At 43.6% G+C, this 19174-nt stretch overlaps 1 protein-coding gene across 2 annotated transcripts in view; it reads left to right on the plus strand.

Moving 5' to 3' along the window:
- The first annotated feature begins 7984 nt into the window (after window positions 1–7984).
- Window positions 7985–19174, plus strand: part of MAP7D3 (MAP7 domain containing 3) — a 59633-nt gene continuing 48443 nt past the window's right edge. For both annotated transcript variants that reach the window (XM_077889047.1, XM_077889055.1), the window contains exon 1: window positions 7985–8125. The gene's annotated coding sequence lies outside the window, so the exon portion shown is untranslated. The remainder of the gene's footprint in view (window positions 8126–19174) is intronic.

The following is a 19174-nucleotide window of genomic DNA, read 5'->3' on the forward strand; positions in this document are numbered from 1 at the left end:
CAGTAATTTTTTTCTTCTGTGAACCCTTCCCTGAGCCATTCCTTCCCCTTGCATCCCATCCCAGGTAGAGATCATCATTCAAGCCATTGTGGGATGAAGAGTTTCTCTCCTTTGGCCACCTTTGTGGACTCCTAGGAGAGATAAAAGTCACCTTTTCAGGTTCTTTTTGTCCTGGTGTATCAAGGGTAATGGTTGGCTCCATTGATACAAGTGAAGCCTCAGTGATGGAGTGCTGGCATCCTTGAGGCTTAACAGCGATAGTAGGATTCCCAGGAGAGCAGAGGCCTGCTCAGATTACCCTGGGGATATGGATAGGCCAGAGCTCAAAGGAGCCTGGGACATAGGGAAGAGAAAGACAGGCTTAGTTAAGTTAACTAGGAGACACAACTCAGTTGAGTTTTGAGGCTTCTATAAGAATACAGCAGCAGAGTGACTCAGCAGTTTGGCACTGCCTTTGGCCCAGGCCCTGATCCTAGAGACCCAGGATAGAGTCCCACGATGGGCTCCCTGCATGGAGCCTGCTTCTCCCTCTGCTTGTGTCTCTGCCTCTCTCTCTCTCTCTCTCTCTCTGTCTCTCTCTCTCTCTATCTCGAATAAATAAATAAATAAATCTTTTTTTTTTTAAAAAGAATACCCTTTTCCTTAGTGGCCTCCAAATCTCTTATATTTTTTTTAATGTATCCTATACACCCAACATGGAGCTTGAACACACAACCCCAGGGTCATGAGCTGCATGGTCTACGGACTCAGCCAGCCAGCTGCCCCTGTGCCCTCCAGATCTTCCTCTTTCTTCTTTTTCTTGTTATCTGGTGGTGAGCTGATATCATCCAAGTAGGTCACACCCTTTAAATCAGCTGGAAAACTGTATAACTTAAGGTCATCCTCCTGAAAAGTTCTAGCTTTCTGAAACATTTCCTTCAGGGTTTTTGGAGATGAGTCTCATTAGCAGCTCTTGAGTCCCATCAATGTACTCCAGTGTTCAGAGCTCTCCAGTCAAAAGACACTAGGAAGGAACACATCTGTATTTGGACAACTTGAGTTTATTACTTGTTGCAACAAGGCAAAAGACACACTGTGGGAAACTGTGAGGCAACTCAGTAAGAGAGAGGAAAGACTTCTGACAGGATTTGGGCTTTGGTTGGGTAATTTGGGAGTGGTTTAAGGAGGTAAGGGTTTGCTTTAGATTGGGTGCTGTCAGAAAGCAGGGACAATTCTGATTGGGTATCTCAGTAAGTCTAATCTACAGTGAGAACCCACTACAGTGAGGATAAAGCTATAGGTGTCCTCTCTGACACCTCCAGTGGATGACTAAAACCATGGATAGTACTGAACTCTACATAGACTATGTTCCTATACATATATATCTATGATAATGTTTAATTTATATATTGGGCATGGGAAGAGATGAACAACAATAATAATAAAATAGAACAATGATGACAATATACTGTAATAAAAGTTATGTGAATGTGGTCTCTCTCTCTCTCTCTTTGAAAATATCTTATTGTCCTGTACTTACCCTTCTTGTGATGATCTGAGATTACTAAATGCCTACAGACGAGACACAGTGAGGTAAATGATGTAGGCATTGTGATGCAGCATCAGGCTACTATCGGCCTTCTCATGATTCATCAGGAGGATCACCTGCTTCTAGACTGTGGTTGACCATGGGTAACAAACAGTGGAGAGCAGAATGGACATTAAGGAGGGACTCCTTCACTGCATTTCGTAGAGAGGCAGCAGTCACTCACATTAGCCAGGAGAGGGAGATGTTTGGCATTTTGTGGACTACATGGTGATCCCATTTTTGTCTGCACGTAGACAAAATTGTGAAGCAGCCTTTTTGAGTTTACTCTATCATGGTCTTATAGTAACTTTGGCTTACACTGATGTTCCATATGATTGTTTATGTCTAACAGGAGAAAACGTAGTCCAGCTGTGAGTACCAAGCCAGCTTGTACCAACACTCAAGCCTAGCTGGGAGCATCAGACCACTTCCTGGATGACAGGGACTGCTTCTTTACTTTCTCTCTTGGCCAAGAGATGATGAAGTCCAGCTATAAGACACTACTTCATGATACCCAGATTTCTCTACTGCTGATCAGGATGGCTATCTAGAAAACAAAGTCTGTAGTTGAGTTGGACTTAGTCTCTCCTGCTTGCTACAGGATGAACTGTTGCATTTTCTGATATGAAAGTGACTGCACAGTCAGAAGTCAGTGTAAAAAGACTGGGAGATCTGTATCAGTCAATGTAACACAAGCAATTATCCAAAGAAAGTATCAGTAACAGGTCTTGAAGTTAGGGGCCTAGGTTATGAAACCCAGCTAATGAAAATTTGTCCCAGAATCCAATCAAGTCTGTGTTAGACTAGAAGGTGGCTTTTTCCTTTAGCTTAGTCACAAACTCTTCTGCTTGCCCTGTATTATTTACATAAAAGTAACAAGTAATATTTGCTGTAATACAAACTCTCCCTTGGCTGGCTAGGAGGAAATTGAGGGGTAGGTGATTGTCTGTGACAATACTAGCTAATGAATTTAGACAAGTCTGTTGGGTTCCAGAGAAGAAGTATGTCATTTATGACTTCTATTAGTGGTAGAGACAAGTTTGGGGCCACCCATCTAGTTGTAGTCCTCCACTTTATGGGATTGCAGTTCATAGTATAGGTGTAAAGAGGGAATCAATTATCCCTCTTGCAAGTTCTCCTGGATAACCTGTGTTTGCCTCATGTGAGAGGTTTCTGGGCGTCCTTCTCAAGGTATAAGTCTGATATCCTCATAAAAGTAGTACTTTAGTGAAGCACAGATTATATTAGAAATGTAACTATTATTTACTACAAGAGTAAGCCGATTTGTGTCTCTCGAGATGGACAAATCCCTTTAGTGGAGTTAAACAGTTTTCACAAAGCAGTTGGAAAAGAAACAGGCCAGGACAACTGGAAAATCCCCAATATCAGTGCCTACTCCTGGTTGACTCTAACTTGCTGATAAGATTATAAGGACTTCAGCAGAAGCATTTTGTTGATGTGAGGTCAAGGTCCAATTTTTTTTAAGATTTTATTTATTTATTCATGGGAGACACAGAGAGAGGCAGAGACATAGGCAGAGGGAGAAGCAGGCTCCATGCAGGAAGCCCAATGTGGGACTCGATCCCAGGACTCCAAGATCACGCCCTGAGCCAAAGGCAAACAGACGCTCAAATGCTGAGCCACCCAGGTGTACCAAGGTCCAATTTTTATAAGACCAAAAGTTGGGGCTAACACTGTGAAGGAGACAAGTACCAAAAGGAACCTATAAAAGGGAACCTACCTCCTGTGGTGTTTAAAGGAATAGCTATTGAATTTTTGTCAGCAGGGATAGGTAGGGGGTAACAGATCCAGCAGTCAGCTAAATTCACGGCAGTGGTTACAGAAAAAAGAAATATATAAGGGAATTTGAATTGTCTTTCCAAAGGCAGAAGGAGACATAAGGAGGCAGAAATAATCAGATGGGAACAAAGGATGTCACATTAGTGTTCTAAAGGGCATCAAAGTAGAATAATAAGCAAAATTAGTGGGAGAATAAAAGAACAAAGAGTGTGTTGGAGAATCAGAAAATTAATCTTGTTCTGTCATCTTGGGCAGAAACTGTCCCCTCTGAAGTCAACAACTTCTGGAGGATTCCTGAGAATCTAAAGCTTAAGGTGTCCAAGTGAAGAATGTCTGGTGATCAGGTTCAAGTGACATACATCTTTTAAGTTGGAAAACAAGGATGAGTTGGAAAACCTTGGATGTTTACTGCTATGATAGCTGTTAATGGGACCTAATAAGGTCCTTTTTGTGAAAACTCAAGAGCAGTTTTTCTTCAGTCTTTTCCAGAAGACAAAATATCCAACTTGCAGAGAGCATATAGAGTCTGTTTAGGTAGATATTTGGAAATGCGGCTTGCACCTATTGGTGATAAAGCCTGAGGTACAGTATGAAGTATGACTGTCTCATATGAACTAATCATATCTGATTGTAATAGGGTAGAATCCAAGGCTGGGGAGGAGGTAAAATTTCCAAACACATAGGACTTATTATTTCATTAATCCTTATTAACTCATGAGATAACTTGTGGGTCCCAGAGGGTAGTTGATCCTATAGACATTAAAGCTAATGGTAATACTTTAAGCCATAAGTGTTAAGGTATTTTTTGAGAGCTTTGCTAGTTTTACTATTGGAGTTCCATTAATTCTCTTTACTTTTCATGAGGACTCTGGATGATAAGGACAGTGGAGTTTCTAAGTAAAAGGGAGACATTTACAGAGCTCCTTAATAACAGTGCTAGTAAATTAGTTTCCCTGTCACTGGAGAGATAAGTTGGAATGCCCCAGATTGGAAAAAAAAATGAAATCAACATTTTATTTTGCCACATTTAGGGCCTGTTATGTGTTGAATTGTGCCCCCAAAATTCATATGTTGAAGTCCTAACCCCCAGGACCTCAGAATGTGATCTTATTTGGTGATAGGGTCTTTGCAGATATAATTAGCTAGGTTGAAATGAGGTCATCAGGGTGGGCCCTAATCCAATATGACTAGTGTCTTTACAAAAAGGAGAGACTTGGACACAGAAACAGGCACACATGAGATGCCTGGGTGGCTCAGTGGTTGAGTGTCTGCCTTCGGCTCAAGGCATGATCCTGGAGTCCTGGGATCAAGTCCCATATCGGGCTCCCTGGGGAGCCTGCTTTTCCCTCTGCTTATGTCTCTGCCTCTGTCTCTGAGTCTTTCATGAAAAAGAAAGAAAGAAAGAAAGAAAGAAAGAAAGAAAGAAAGAAAGAAAGAAAGAAAGAGGGATCCCTGGGTGGCGCAGCGGTTTGGCGCCTGCCTTTGGACCAGGGCGCGATTCTGGACCCGGAATCGAATCCCACATCGGGCTCCCGGTGCATGGAGCCTGCTTCTCCCTCTGCCTGTGTCTCTGCCTCTCTCTCTCTCTCTCTCTCTGTGACTATCATAAATAAATAAAAAAATTTAAAAAAATGTTAAAAAAAAAAGAAAGAAAGAAAGAGAGAAAGAAAGACACAGAAAGGGAAATTGATGTGAGAAAACATAGGGAAAGGCAGCCATTTATAAGTCAGGGAGAGAGGCCTGAAACAGACCCTTCCCTCAGGAAAAACCCACCTGGGGTACCTGGCCAGCCCAGTCAGTAGAGCACGTAACTCTTGATCTCAAGGTTGTGAGTTCAAGCCCCATGTCGGGCATACAGCTTACTAAAATTAATCAATCAATAAATAAAAAAGAAGAAGAAACCAACTCTTCCTTCATCTTGATTTCAGACTTCTTGCCTGCAGAGCTGTAAGACAAGCAATTTCTGTTATGTAAGCCACCCAGTAAGTGGTATTTTAGTACAGCGGCCCTAGAACACTAATACAGGGCTATTCTTTCTGACAGGACAAGCTTTAACCCGCCCTGAAAATGAACAATAACCAGACATATTTATAGCCTATTGAGGAGACATTTGTATAAAATCTATTTGGAGGTGTTCAAAGGGCCCTCCAGGCTTTGGTTTCCATCCATGACCCACTTTATAGTTTACCCAGGATGGTGTTGTTAGCTGATAGACCATGTTTTGGAAACATTTTGACAATAACTCTAAAATTACTCCCACCAACAGTAATGTAATATCATGGCCAATCTATCTCCGCTGGATAATATCATGAAGAATTCTTGCTAAAATCCATTTTATTTTATTTTTTAAATTTTTTTAAAATTTTTATTTATTTATGATAGTCACAGAGAGAGAGAGAGAGAGGCAGAGACATAGGCAGAGGGAGAAGCAGGCTCCATGCACCGGGAGCCCTATGTGGGATTCAATCCCGGGTCTCCAGGATCGCGCCCTGGGCCAAAGGCAGGCGCCAAACCGCTGCGCCACCCAGGGATCCCTAAAATCCATTTTAAAGGATTTGGCACTACCAAGTAGCCTCACTGACAGTGCCAAATAGTCTCTTCATGCAATGAGCCTTCAAGTATTTCCCAGGTATCTTTTTCTCCAAATTAAAGGCTTATCTCTGACAGTTAACAACAGTTAATGACAATCTGTTTCTGACAGTTAACAACAATCTCAGAAGAATCTATTTATTCCTCCAAAGTCCTCTCCTTTCTGAGTGATCACAGGAGCAATTATCTGGGCCAAAGCTACTTGTTTTCTTAGGAGACTCTGGGTCCTTACACTTTGAATTGTGCTCCCCTTTTGTATTATAGCTATTTCCTTAAGATAACAGCATCTAAAAAGTTGTTGACTTGGTCCGTTTTTACAGGTGTTTCTGTCCAGGTCAGCAAGCTTCTTTGTTTCAAAGCTTTTTGAAGTCAGATTAACCAAAACCATTCATTGTCAATATAAATATCCCTTATCTCTTGGCCTTTGGTCAGTCTAGGCAAAGACAACCAATTAAGCCATTGAACTGATTTAGGAGGAGCCGGATGAGGGACTCCATCCCTGGATCCCGGGATCATGCTCTGAGACAGACAGATGCTCAACTGCTGAGCCACCCAGGCGTCCCTGTCTTTCTCTCTTAAAAACAAAAACCCAAAACCAATGCTCACTACTTTTTAGCTTGTTACCTACATCCCATAAGGTGTTGCTTTCTCCTTCGGACACCACTGCCCATTGCTGCAACACTATAAACCCAGCTTCCTTCCTTTGCTTGAGAAAAGATACCCCAAAACGACTTGTCTCTGTTAAAACAACAACTATCCATACACTGCACAGACCTTCTAGAGTCTCCCTTGAGTAATGCTGATTTAACTGTGCTTGTTAATTGTTCATACATGAACAGCAAAAACCTGAAATGGACAAATTGGATGTGCTATCACAGACTTAAATTTACTCGTAAAATATAAACTTATCACAAAAATTAAATCAGCACTTGATCTCAAGATCCTGAGATCATGATCCGAGCCAAAATCAAGAATCATGATCTGAGCCAAAATCAAGAGTCAGTCGCTTAACCAACTGAGCCACCCAGGCACCCCCAAGTGAGCACTGTTGTTGTTTAGTTCAAGAGGGTTTTAAAAAATATTTTATTTAAATTCAATTTGCCAACATATAGTATAACACCCAGTGCTCATCCCATCAAGTGTCCTCCTTAGTGACCATCACCCAAAGGGTATTTTATTTTTATTTTTTTAATATTTTATTTATTCATGAGAGACACAGAGACAGAGGCAGCGAAAGAGGCAGAGGGAGAAGCAGGCTTTCCGCAGTGGGGGGCCGATGTGGAACTTGATCCCAAGATTCTGGGATCTTGAGCCAAGCCAAAGGCAGATGCTCAACTGCTGAGCCACCCAGGCGCCCCACCCAGAGGATTTTTTATTTTTTATTTTTATTTTTTTTAAATTGTTTTATTTTATTTATTTATGATAGTCACAGAGAGAGAGAGAGAGAGAGAGAGAGGCAGAGACACAGGCAGAGAGAGAAGCAGGCTCCAAGCACCGGGAGCCTGACGTGGGATTCGATCCCGGGTCTTCAGGATCGCGCCCTGGGCCAAAGGCAGGCGCTAAACCGCTGCGCCACCCAGGGATCCCCAGAGGATTTTTTAATACAAAAGCATGAAGAACCATTAGGTTTAATTAGAACTGACCTAGCTGAAGTTTTACATGTTTAGCCACTGCTCTTACAGCTCTGAAACAAGGAGAATGTGGCTGGGCTACTGGATGTGACAAAAGACTCAAGTAAGCAATAGGCCTCTGACGAGTGTCATGGAGCTGGTAAGGCAGCAGCCCTCGCACCTGTTCATGCTCTTTATGAACAAAAGGAGAAGCAGGATTGTGAATCCAGAATTCTGAACAGTTTTGTGGGAAGGTTATTTTATCAGTCTTTGTGCTTATACATGATTATGTTTCTTCTACCTTGAAAAGTATTCAGTCATTGAAATATATTCGGACATAACCTAGTCCTGGTTCACCTATGTCATAGTGCAGGCCAGGTCATAGTGGGTTGGTTAGCACATAATAGTGCCACCTGGGCGTGACCTGGGTATAAATACAGGCTCAGTCCCTGGGACAGCCCAGACACTGGAGAAGAGCCTAGATGAAGACATCAGAAACCCACCTTCGTGGTGACAAGGCTCATATCCAGAGAGCTACCAACATCCATCCACCCTCCAGGTTAGCGGTCACATCAGAAGAGCAAGGCAAAGGGAGGTGTGGGGGGTGAGGTACATAGAACAAGTAGCACAGTGGTCACCAAGCTAGGGCTTAGAGGGGGAAGTCTCTGAAAGAGACTATTTCTTTACTATTCATTTATTCATTTATTCTTGGAAGGTAAGTAGCACTAGTATGGGTGGAGATGAAATCACAAACATTTCAGGCCAAAGGTAAGCACTGATACCTACACACCCAGAGCACAGATGGTGGGAAGGAGCCTGGGTGGGGGGCTGGAGGGGACTGAGCAAGCCACATGGGGTCCTGAAAGCCTGCTAAGGAGCAGTTTCCAAAGGCTCTGAAGTATGAAAAGCTGACATATGCCTTAGAAATCACGTTGGATCCATAAGGTAAGTGATGTGCCTCAATGACTGCATGTAAAACCCTAGGTATGAGAACAGGCAGGGGCAAGGGTCTTTCACAAGGGATATCTGGTTACTGTGATATAAGGAGTCTATGACACCACAGAATAGCAGCAGGGAGACTAGGTGGGGATACCAACGCAGGAAAGATTTCAGGGACCTCTTAGTTGATAGTGGCCCTATTAATTTGTACTTCTACCCCAAGAGAAGCCATTAAGAGGGAGAGATGAAGTCCCTGACATTACTATTCATGTGTCAGCACAAGGTGCTCTCCTGCGCGGCTGAGGGACTCATGGCAGAAAGGAGCCATTATGCGTCCATTGTGAGGTGTTGATGACCTAACAAATGAAGGACTCCCATAGGTGGAAGCTGGCCAATGGCTGCCTCCTACTAATCACATACTCTGTATTAGCAGCCAGTGTGCTTGACTCTCACCTCAGCACCCATATCACAAGGTAGGACTGGCAAGAGGGATAGGGATGGCCCTAGAAAGTAGTGTTCCCCTGATAACATTTCTACCTCACACTCTGAATTCTGCTGTAGGAGAAGCAACTCAGGGTGGCAGAAGTCATCCCTGATGTCACTACTAACAAGTCAGCACCAGGTGCTCTCTGAGTGGCTGAGGGACCCACAGAGGAGGAGGGGAGGAGTCATGACGCCTCCATTGTGAGGCGCTGATGACCTAACAAACAAACGAAGGACTCCTATTGGTGGAAGCGGCCAGTGGCTGCCTCCTACTTAAGGCTTCTGTATCAGCAGCAGATAGGTTTGATTCCAATCACAACATCTCACATGATAATTAGGCCTTCAAGAGGAATGGGAGTGGCCTTGGAAGGCAGTAGTCCCCCATGACACATCCCCTTCCACTCACTAGGCTCATTTAGGAAAGTTCTTGGGATGATAGTATTGGATGATAGTATTAGTCGTCTCTGATATCACTATTCACATGTCAGCACAAAGTGCTCTCTGAGTGGCTGAGGGACCCACAGGGGAGGGGGAGAGGAGCCATGACACCTCATTATGAGGCGTTGATGACCTAACAAATTATGAGGCGTTGATGACCTAACAAATGAACGACTCCCATAGGTGGAAGCTGGCCAATGGCTGCCTCCTACTTAATCACATACTCTGTATTAGCAACCAGTGTGCTTGACTCCCACCTCAGCACCCATATCACAGGGTAGGACTGGCAAGAGGGATAGGGATGGCCCTAGAAGATAGTGCTCCCCCATTAACATTTCTACCTCACACACTGAATCCTGCTCTAGGGGAAAAAATGAAGGGTAGCATTAGCCACTTGGGAGGGGCAGTGGTGGGAAAACCATGATGCCTCCATTGTGAGATATTGATGGCCTTGAAAACAAAGGTTTCTCATTGGTGAAAGCTGGCTCAATAGCTGCATCCTACTTAAGACCTCCATATCAGCAGACAATGGGCTCGATTTTAATTGTAGCACTCCTTAACAATAGGTTATTAGGAGTACTAGGGGTGGCCTTCAAAGGTAGTAGTTCCCCGTGACACATCCACTTCTATGCACCAGATCTCATCCTAGGAAAAGGACTTGAGAGGGTAGCAGAAGTCATCCTTGATGTGACTATTCACATGTCAATACAAGGTGTTCTCTGATTGGCTAAAGGACTCATGTAGGGGAGAAAGATGCCTGTATTATGAGGAGTTGTCAGCCTCTCAAACTAAGATCTCCCATTGGTGGAAGCTGGCCCAATGGCTACCTCCTACTTAATCATGTCCTCAGTACTGATTGATCCCTGCCTCAGTACCCATATCACAAGGTAGGGCCATTTGGGTAAATAGGGATGGCCCTAGAAGTTAATGCCCCCCCACCCCATAACACGTCCATCTTCACACTAAATCTAGTTCTATGGGAATGAGTAGAAGATATCTTAAGTCATTCTTGATATCACTACTCATATGTCAGAACAAGGTGCTCTCTGAGTGGCTGAGAGGACCCCCTGGTTGGGAGGAGGAGTCACAATGCCTCCATTGTGAGGTGTTGATGGCCCCTCAAACTAAGGTCACCCATAGGTGGAAGCCAGCCCAATGGCTACCCTTCTACTTAATCACTAACACTGTATCAGTAGCCAATGTGCTCATTTACCGCCCAAGCATTCCAAATCATAGGGTCAAGCCATTAGGAGGAATAGGGGTAGCCTTGGAAGATAGTAGGCCCCATGACATATTCACTTCCACCCACTAGACCTCATCTTAGGAGAAAGACCTGAGAAGGTAGCATTAGTCATCCCTGATATCACTATTCATATGTCAGCAAGAAGGTACTCTCTGAGTGGTTAAGGGACCCACTGTGGGGTGAAGCCATGATGCCTCCATTGTGAGGTGTTGATGGTCCTACAAATGAGGCTTCCCATTGGTGGATGCTGCCAAATCGTGGTTGCCTTCTGAATCAGATGCTCCTGTATCAGCAGCCAATGTGTTTGTTTACCACCCCAGCACCTCAAATCATAAGATCTGGCCATTTAGACAAGTAGGGGTGACCTTGGAAGGTAGTGCTTCTCCCATAACACCTCCACCTCTACCCAGCACAATCCACCCTGGGGAAGGAATTCAGAGGGTTCCAGAAGTCATCCTGACATTACTATTCATATGTTTGACCAAGGTTCTCTCTAATTGGTTGAAGGTGGAGAAGAGCCATGATGCCTCCATTGTGAGATGTTGACTGGCCTCTGAAGCTATGCATTCCCATTGGTGGAAGCTGGGCCAATAGCTATCCTCCTTCGTAATAATGTTCTCTCTCTGCCAACCACAGTTTGTGTTAGATCTAAAGGTGAAAAGGTCTCTCCCCCATTACCACTCTCCTGAGTATACAAAAAGCATAAGTGGGTTTTAAAGAAGGGATTATTATGTCTTGAGACATTAAGTGATAAATGTCATTGAGAGTTTGTGGAATAGGAAAGACAGTATCACAAAATGGGAAAGTAATTTTTAAACCTTTCTGCGTAATTATATGTAAATGTATATAATATATGATCTATATAATTTATATATTATATAAACATATAATGTAAAAACATTGCCAGTCAGGAAAGGTATGGGCCTTTTCCTGACCCCATTTAAATTTGTTGAAAGGGATTTTAATTTCCTTTTGGGATATATATATATGAACTGGGTCGTGGTTGCTATGGAGACCTCAAAGCTCATCCTAACTTCTCCGTGGTTATGTCTGAAATTATGTCTTTGGGGAGATTCAAATTATGAGAATGAGGACTGTGGGTGTCTGCCTCTCAAGATGCCACTTGTTATCAGCTCCCCTCATCTACTAAACTAGAAAGACTCCTAGATTCCCAATCTTAATAGATGATTACATTTCATAGTAGATCTTTTATCCTGTCAACCATCCTGAATAACATACCAAATTAATTTGGGGGCATAAATGGATGTGCTTTTTAGGAGAGTTTGGCTCTATTTTCAGCTGTGAATTATGCATTAGTAAGAATTATTTGGACAGCATTCATCATCATTTCCGAAGTTAATGAAATTCCATTACACTTCAGTACATTTTCATTTCACCCAGTGGTAAATTAATTCTCTCTCCCTCTTTCTGTCTCTGTCTCTTGCTCCTCTTTTGCATCATTTACAGTAGTTACAGAGTGGGAACATGGAGAGGCTTCCTAAGTAGAATAAGTTAAATAAAGGCCAGGAAAGACAGATGTTACTGACTCCCTCCATAATGATGATGTGCTCTATAACTCAATGCCAAGATGAGCAAGCCTGCTTGTTTTCACAGCTGTCACTGCCGTTCCACTGCTGGAGAATTCAGAGCAGGGTCTGGGTTCAGGGACACAGCTAGGCTACAACTTAGAAGTCTGACATACAGCTCATCTCCTTAACACACAGCTCCTACATGTGAGCTGCCCACAGCAGTGCATGCCACCCTGTCACATCCCTGAGTAGATTGCTTGACCTGGGGGAGCTCTTTGGGCCAAGGAGAGGACCAATAGTATTGCCAGGTCTAGCTTTGCCCCATGCAGGAGAAGCAAGCCTGGAGCTCTCCTAGGTGCTGGATATTTCCCTTTAATTGCTATTGGTCTCATTCTTTCTGGTCCCACCCAGCTTCCAGCCTAGTCATGGCTCAGGCCAAATCCTCTTCTTACAGGTCCCCTGCCCAGTCGGCAATAAATCTGTTCCATCTGGCTCTCTAGCAACTGATCAAACTGTACCCTGGAAGCTACTTTGACCCCCCACTCACTGAAGGCTCTGCAAGTTTCTACACTTGCACTCTTCTTCTGGCTAATAGTGCAGTGGTTAAAAGGGAGTTCTGGCTCTGAACTCAGAAAGACCAGGGTTAGAGTGCCTTGGACCTCCATGGGAATACTGCCAAACTCTGTATCAACATGAGTCTTAGTTTCCACAGCACGAAATGGAGATACCTCTCTCACAGACTCATTATGAGTAAGATATGAGATAATGTATGGGAAAGTATGGAGCATGGGGCCTGGAACTTGGTAAATGGTAGTTATTATGATTATTACTAGCTCATTCTAATGATGCTCAATGACTGCTTTCTGATTTCCTGCACCTTTTCCCTTGTATTTGCTGTTGTGCACAGCCTCCTGCCCATCCCCCATGAGGCTTCGAAGGGTAACAGTAGGAGCTAAAGCAGGCCCAGCCCCACTCTAACCAGCAACCTCCAGCTTCCCGGTCTTGGCCAGCTTCCTTCCCTATTCTTCCCCTCTCATAAGTATACCCAGCCAGCTTTGTTTACATCGACTATTTGGAGGTTGGCATTCTGACTACAGAAGGTGAGGGAATGGTAGGGCCTCTCCTAACTGTTCCATTCAGCCCAGCACTGAGCCCCATCAGGCACTGTGCTAGGCAAAGAAATATTTATTGAGTGCCTGTTCTATCCCAATGATCGGCAAAGTTAAACATGGTCCCCGATCTCACAGGACAGAGTCTACTAGGGGAGGAAGATATTAATAATATAGACATGTTAATTATTTAACAACTCAAAACTAAGATAGGTGCTCTGCAGAAGGAATTTTACCATAAATTTAAAACAGCTAATGAAGCTTCAGGTCAGCTTTAGGGCTTCTCATTTGAAAGGGGCCCTATAAGTGTTGGGAGATGCCAGGAGTCAGAGTGTTCTAGATGGAAAGAGATAATAGATATGAAAGTCACCCCCAAGATGCTGCAGGACTTGGGGCAAAAAGGTAAGTCATTTCCAGAGTGTTTGGTGATTTGATTATGCAAGTAATTGGCATCATATTATCATCTTTGAGCCTTCAGGCAGATGTGTGTTTTGTCTAAAAAAGGAATGGAACCTTTGAATCATTTATAGAGGGAAAGGGCTCCAAATTCCTAAATATTAAAACCATACAAAAACAAGTCTGTTTCCATGGGTGAAAAAATCCTCAATCAATCAATTCTGTCAGAACAATTAGAAATGATCACAGTCAGATGGATTGTTTTCTGGTCAATGGTATTTGGCCAAACTAACCGGAATGAAATCAACCAGCTGGCAACCCTATTGATTGTACAATCATTGGTCATTTTCTAGTCTAAAAAAATGACCTCCACATGAGCAATTCAGGCACGTAATGACAATGCACTCTTGCTTCTCTACAGTAGTCATCACTTTAGACTGACTCTTCAGCTTGATTTAGTTGCCCTGTGTAACACAATGTATATTTATTCAGATTATTTGGCATTCTTTATTTCAATTAACTGCAGACAGGTCCCCTCCAGAGGTAAAAGGCAGAGAGCATAAGTGTATTTACCTACATTAACCAAATTGGCAGGTAGTCCAGCAAACAGAACCATGGCAACATCTGTCTAGAAAGCTTCCCGGAGCTCTCAAGCCAGGAGGGTGATTTGAGTCCGGTGGAGGTAAGAGCATAACCTTGACTATAATTCATCGTTGTCAGGGAAATGGCAGAACTGAGGAGGTGCCCTAGTCTCGCTGAAAGCAGAAGCCATTAATGCAGGGAAGTAATTAGTATTGATTGAGAAAGGTACAGTAAATCCTGGGGCCACATGCATCCCCTTATCAGGAAATGGTTTCCAAGGGTCACCAATCCTAGGAAGCTTAGGTTGCTGGGACTCATTTGCAACACAGTAAATCTGTAGGTAAACCTGAGGGCTAAAAAGCTGCAGGAGGCAGTCAGAGGTAGCACTGAATTCAATCAGGCACCCAGAAGCTCTGCAAAGGGAGCAGAGCACCCTCCCTCCCTTTGTCCCTCCCTCCCACCCACCCCCAATTCCACAAACTTCTCCCTAGTAAAAGCAATCTATAGAAGTGATCAGTTTCTTTTTAATTTATTCTTATTTTTAAAAAATATTTTATCTATTCATGAGAGACACACAGAGGGAGGCAGAGGGAGAAAGAAGCAGGCTTCCTGTGAGGAGCCCAATGCTGGACTTGATCCCAGGACCCTGGGATCAGGCCCTGAGCAGAAGGCAGACTCAACCACTGAGCCACCTGGGCATCCCAATTTCTCTCTTTTTTTTTTAATTTTTATTTATTTATGATAGTCACAGAGAGAGAGAGAGAGAGGCAGAGACACAGGCAGAGGGAGAAGCAGGCTCCATGCACCAGGAGCCCGACATGGGATTCGATCCCGGGTCTCCAGGATCGCGCCCTGGGCCAAAGGCAGGCGCCAAACTGCTGCGCCACCCAGGGATCCCCCAATTTCTCTTTTTAAAAAGATTTTATTTACTTAACAGAGAGAGAGAGAGAGAGAGCACCAGAGAGCATAAGAAGGGAACAGCAGAGGGAGAGGGAGAAGCAGGCTCCCCGCTGAGTAGAGAGCCCCATGCAGGGCTCGATCCCAGGACCCTGGGATCATGACCCAAGAGGAAGGCAGATGTTCAACCCACTGAGACACCCAGGCACTACCCCAAGAAGAGATCAATTCCTGGGGCTCCTGGGTAGCTCAGTCAGTTGAATGTTTGCCTTCTGGGGTCATGATCTCAAGGTCCTGGGATCAGCCCCATGTCAGGCTCCCTGCTGAGCAGGGTTCTCCCTCTCCCTCTCCCCCCTTCCCCCGCTCATGCTCTGTCTCTGTCTCTCTCACAAATGAATAAATAAAATATTTTTTAAAAACTAAAAATAAGTGACGAATTTCTTAAAATTGAAAGGAGACATGTATTGTCTCAATGGTGGAAATTAGGTTTCCAGAGGAGTGCTTGACTGGCTCAGTTGGTAGAGCATGCAACTCTTGATCACAGGGTGGTGAATTCAAGCCCCACGTTGGGCATAGAGCTTACTTTAAAAAAATAAAGTAAATTTTTAAAAATCTTTTTAAAAAAAAAAAAAGCTTTCCAGGGGCATCTGGCTGGCTCAGTCAGTGGAGCACGCAAGTCTTGATCTCAGGGTTGTGGCCCCTTGTTGGATGTAGAGATTACTTAAAAATAAAATCTTTAAAAAATTAGTTTTCCAGAAGTATGTAATTTTAATAGAGAGAATGTCAAATAAACTTCCCGTCTTTGGGCTGAGACCAGGAACTTAAGTGTTTCTCCAGAGTTCTTCATTTTACTCTGGAATGATCTAGTCACTACATAACACGTGGCCACTACTCTTTTTAGCTACTGCCCCAGTCAGGACCTGCTTATAATACTTTATTTTAGCCCTCAACAGGAAAAGGTCCATTCTAGACAAGAGACGAAATTAGTACCATTTTCTTCCTGTTCTCCTTGAAGATTTCTCCTCTCACCAGCAATATTCCAGGGGTCCAAATAATCTGCATCCTTGTGAGCATTTTGATAGTATCAGTTTTGTTTTTGCTTTGTTTCTATTTTAACCAACCTGATCCGGTATGCAGTGGTATCTCACTGTGGCTTTAATTTGCATTTCCTACATGACTAATGAGGTCGAGCATCTTTTCATATGCATGTTTGCCAGCATTATGCTTGGCACATAATAATTGCTCCCTGCCAAGATTTCAGGTGGTTTCTACCCTCTTCTTCCCAAATGCATGATTTTAACAGAGGCCACTAGAGATCAGATTTTAGCTCCCCACTGGGGGTTTTAAGTAGCTGTCACAGGTGGTAGGAGGAAGACTTGTGGGGGAGCTAGAGAGATAAAGGGGTGTCTTTGGGAACTTCTCACACACCACGTAAGTAAGCACAGCCTCCTGGTAGTAAGAATTGTCCTAATTCTAAAAATTCTTTTCCATACTAAAAATTCTTTTCAATTCTAGCTTCTCTGCATTAAACACACACACACACACACACACACACACACACACACACACACGCAGTCTTCTCTTTTTAATTAAACAGTTGTTTCCGTGAATTGTACCCTACAGGTAGACGGCTGGATTGGAAGGTGGCTGAAACCAGCCACTGAAGAGCTGCCCATGCTGTGGCTGGCTGCATTATTACAGCTATGATTCATATAAAATGAGATGAGAACATTTACTCTCTTTACAGCCTCCCCTTTACACTCTGAAAGTTCCTCATTTCTTTTGCTGTTTAACAAGAAGAAAGCCACTTGATTCTTGAAGCCTAGAACCTGATTACATTTTGACTCAATATTTGTTGAGCATCTAAAACATGCTAAAACTAGGCTAGAAAACCAGGGGTGGGGTGATTTAATGAAATGTGTGATAATCTCAACCCCAGGAAAACAATTTGTGGTCAATATACCTTGGGCTTATTTCAGGAAACAGCTGAAAATTCTGCTTATAGTCCAGACTTGGTGCATGGGGCCTAGGCATGAGAGGCATGGCCTCTTTAAAAAAAAAAAAAAGGTCTTTTTTTGATGACCCTCCCAACACAAAGTTTCCTTTAGTCTCCGACTCACTTCCTCTTTTTAACAGCATTCTCAGCTTGTGTTCAACTGTTTCCTGTTCACATTTTCCAAATGCCCTTATTATTCCCCGCCTTAAAAAAACTATACAGAGACAGCGTAAAATGTTCTATAAGCCTTAGCACGTATTCTTAGCCTAAGGAACCAAAAAGAGTCAAAAGTGTGGGGAGAGGTGGGACGAGGGTAGTATTACTATTGTGCTTATTCTGTTCATATTACAGAGATATATACGTATTAGAGAGATGGGTGATAGATAGATGTTCTTGTTTAAGGAAGCTCTTCGCCTAATTGATAATTTAATGGGAGGAGGACGGGGTTGTATCTGCCAACAAACACTGGAAGGAAGTCCATCCCTTTCAGCGAATAATTCTGTGCATGCTTGTTTATTACCAAAGAGAATTTTATGTGAGCGAGGAGGGTTTGAATCACTTAACTACACGGTCAATTCTTAATTATCCATGTTAAGAGAGAGAAGCAATTGCTCTGATAATCTGAAACAACAGATAATCAAAAATTCTTTCCCTTAATTAGTCACCTGTTCTCCTAGTCTGTCTCCCCCTTCACCGGCGCCCAGCAAACATTTGTTGTAAATTAGGGAAAATGTTTTCCCGAGGTAATCTCTCCCCCTACAGGCAACTAGCCAGCAAACCGGTGGATCAGTTCCCTGAGGAGAGGCTGGATCACCAGAATGCCCCTGCCCTGGTCTCTGGTGGGGTTTGCAGGGGGTTGGGATGGGCTGGTGAGGACAGACTCCTTTCTACGAGTTGGAAATGTGCGTGTCCACTAGCCAGAGTGCACACGCGCACCTCCTGCTTCCACTCCCTAGAGCTGGCAGGGAGGAGGGTGATACAGGGTAGTAATCAGGGGCTGAGAAAGTCAGGGGGAGCTGTGGGGCTCTGGGTACACTGCTCTCTGAGCCTCAGCTTACTCAGTTGTATAATCACTGTTACCTCATTGGACTGTTGTCAGATGGAAATGAGACAATGCAAAGCCCCTGACTCAGTGGATGCCCTTGCTGATGTCAGCCATTTTAGCCTTAATGTTTAAGATTGTTGATTGTACAAGGAAGTATTACAAGAGTAAGTGGATCCCCTCAACTAGATGCAAGTGATTTATTGTCGTCGTTCTAAAAACTTTTGATTGTTTAAAATACATTCTAGCAGATGCATGTTACCCTGTAATAGCCAATGCTTTCATTCTCACTTCTAAGAATTCTTTTCCGCAGGCATAGGGGAAAGCTAAGATTACACCTGGTGCCTTGGGAGCCCTGGGGTGGGAATGTCTCTCCGGAAATGGAGATTCCAGGCTGGGAGCCTCAGGGAGTCCCAGGGAGCACTTCCTTTAACATCGAACATCCTGTGGTGCTTAAAGCTGCTATAAGGGAGGGTTCCTGGGGTTTCTGGCCTGACCACCCTCTCTTCCCCACCAGAACTACTCAGGCTTTCTTTAAATATGTAAATATCATTGATTACATCTCCAAACCTTGCTCCAGGCCTGGGAGCTATTCTCTTGGGAAAGTGATTTTGCAAATCATTTAATCTCATCTCTTCTGGGCGGATTTTATCAAACCACCTTTCCGAATTCTGGGAATACGCTATTGTTACCGCTGCCTACGTTAACTGCCTCTGTGACCTCAGTCAAAACCCTTGTCCTCTGTACTATGACATAGGTTGCCATAGAAATTCTCTGAGGATGGGTCCTTCCTGCTCAGACCTAGGGTTCTAGGATTATAGTGGGAGTGTGGGTGTGGGAAAGGACATAGGATAGGTACACTTGAAGGAGGCCAGAGATGGGTCAGAGTACCCAAGAGTACTTAATAATATGGCCCAGAGAAGTTCTTCTACCTAATTTTGTTTTTAAAGCTAA

This window comes from Canis aureus, chromosome X (genome assembly GCF_053574225.1).
Source record: "Canis aureus isolate CA01 chromosome X, VMU_Caureus_v.1.0, whole genome shotgun sequence".
NCBI classification, from domain to species: Eukaryota; Metazoa; Chordata; class Mammalia; order Carnivora; family Canidae; genus Canis; species Canis aureus.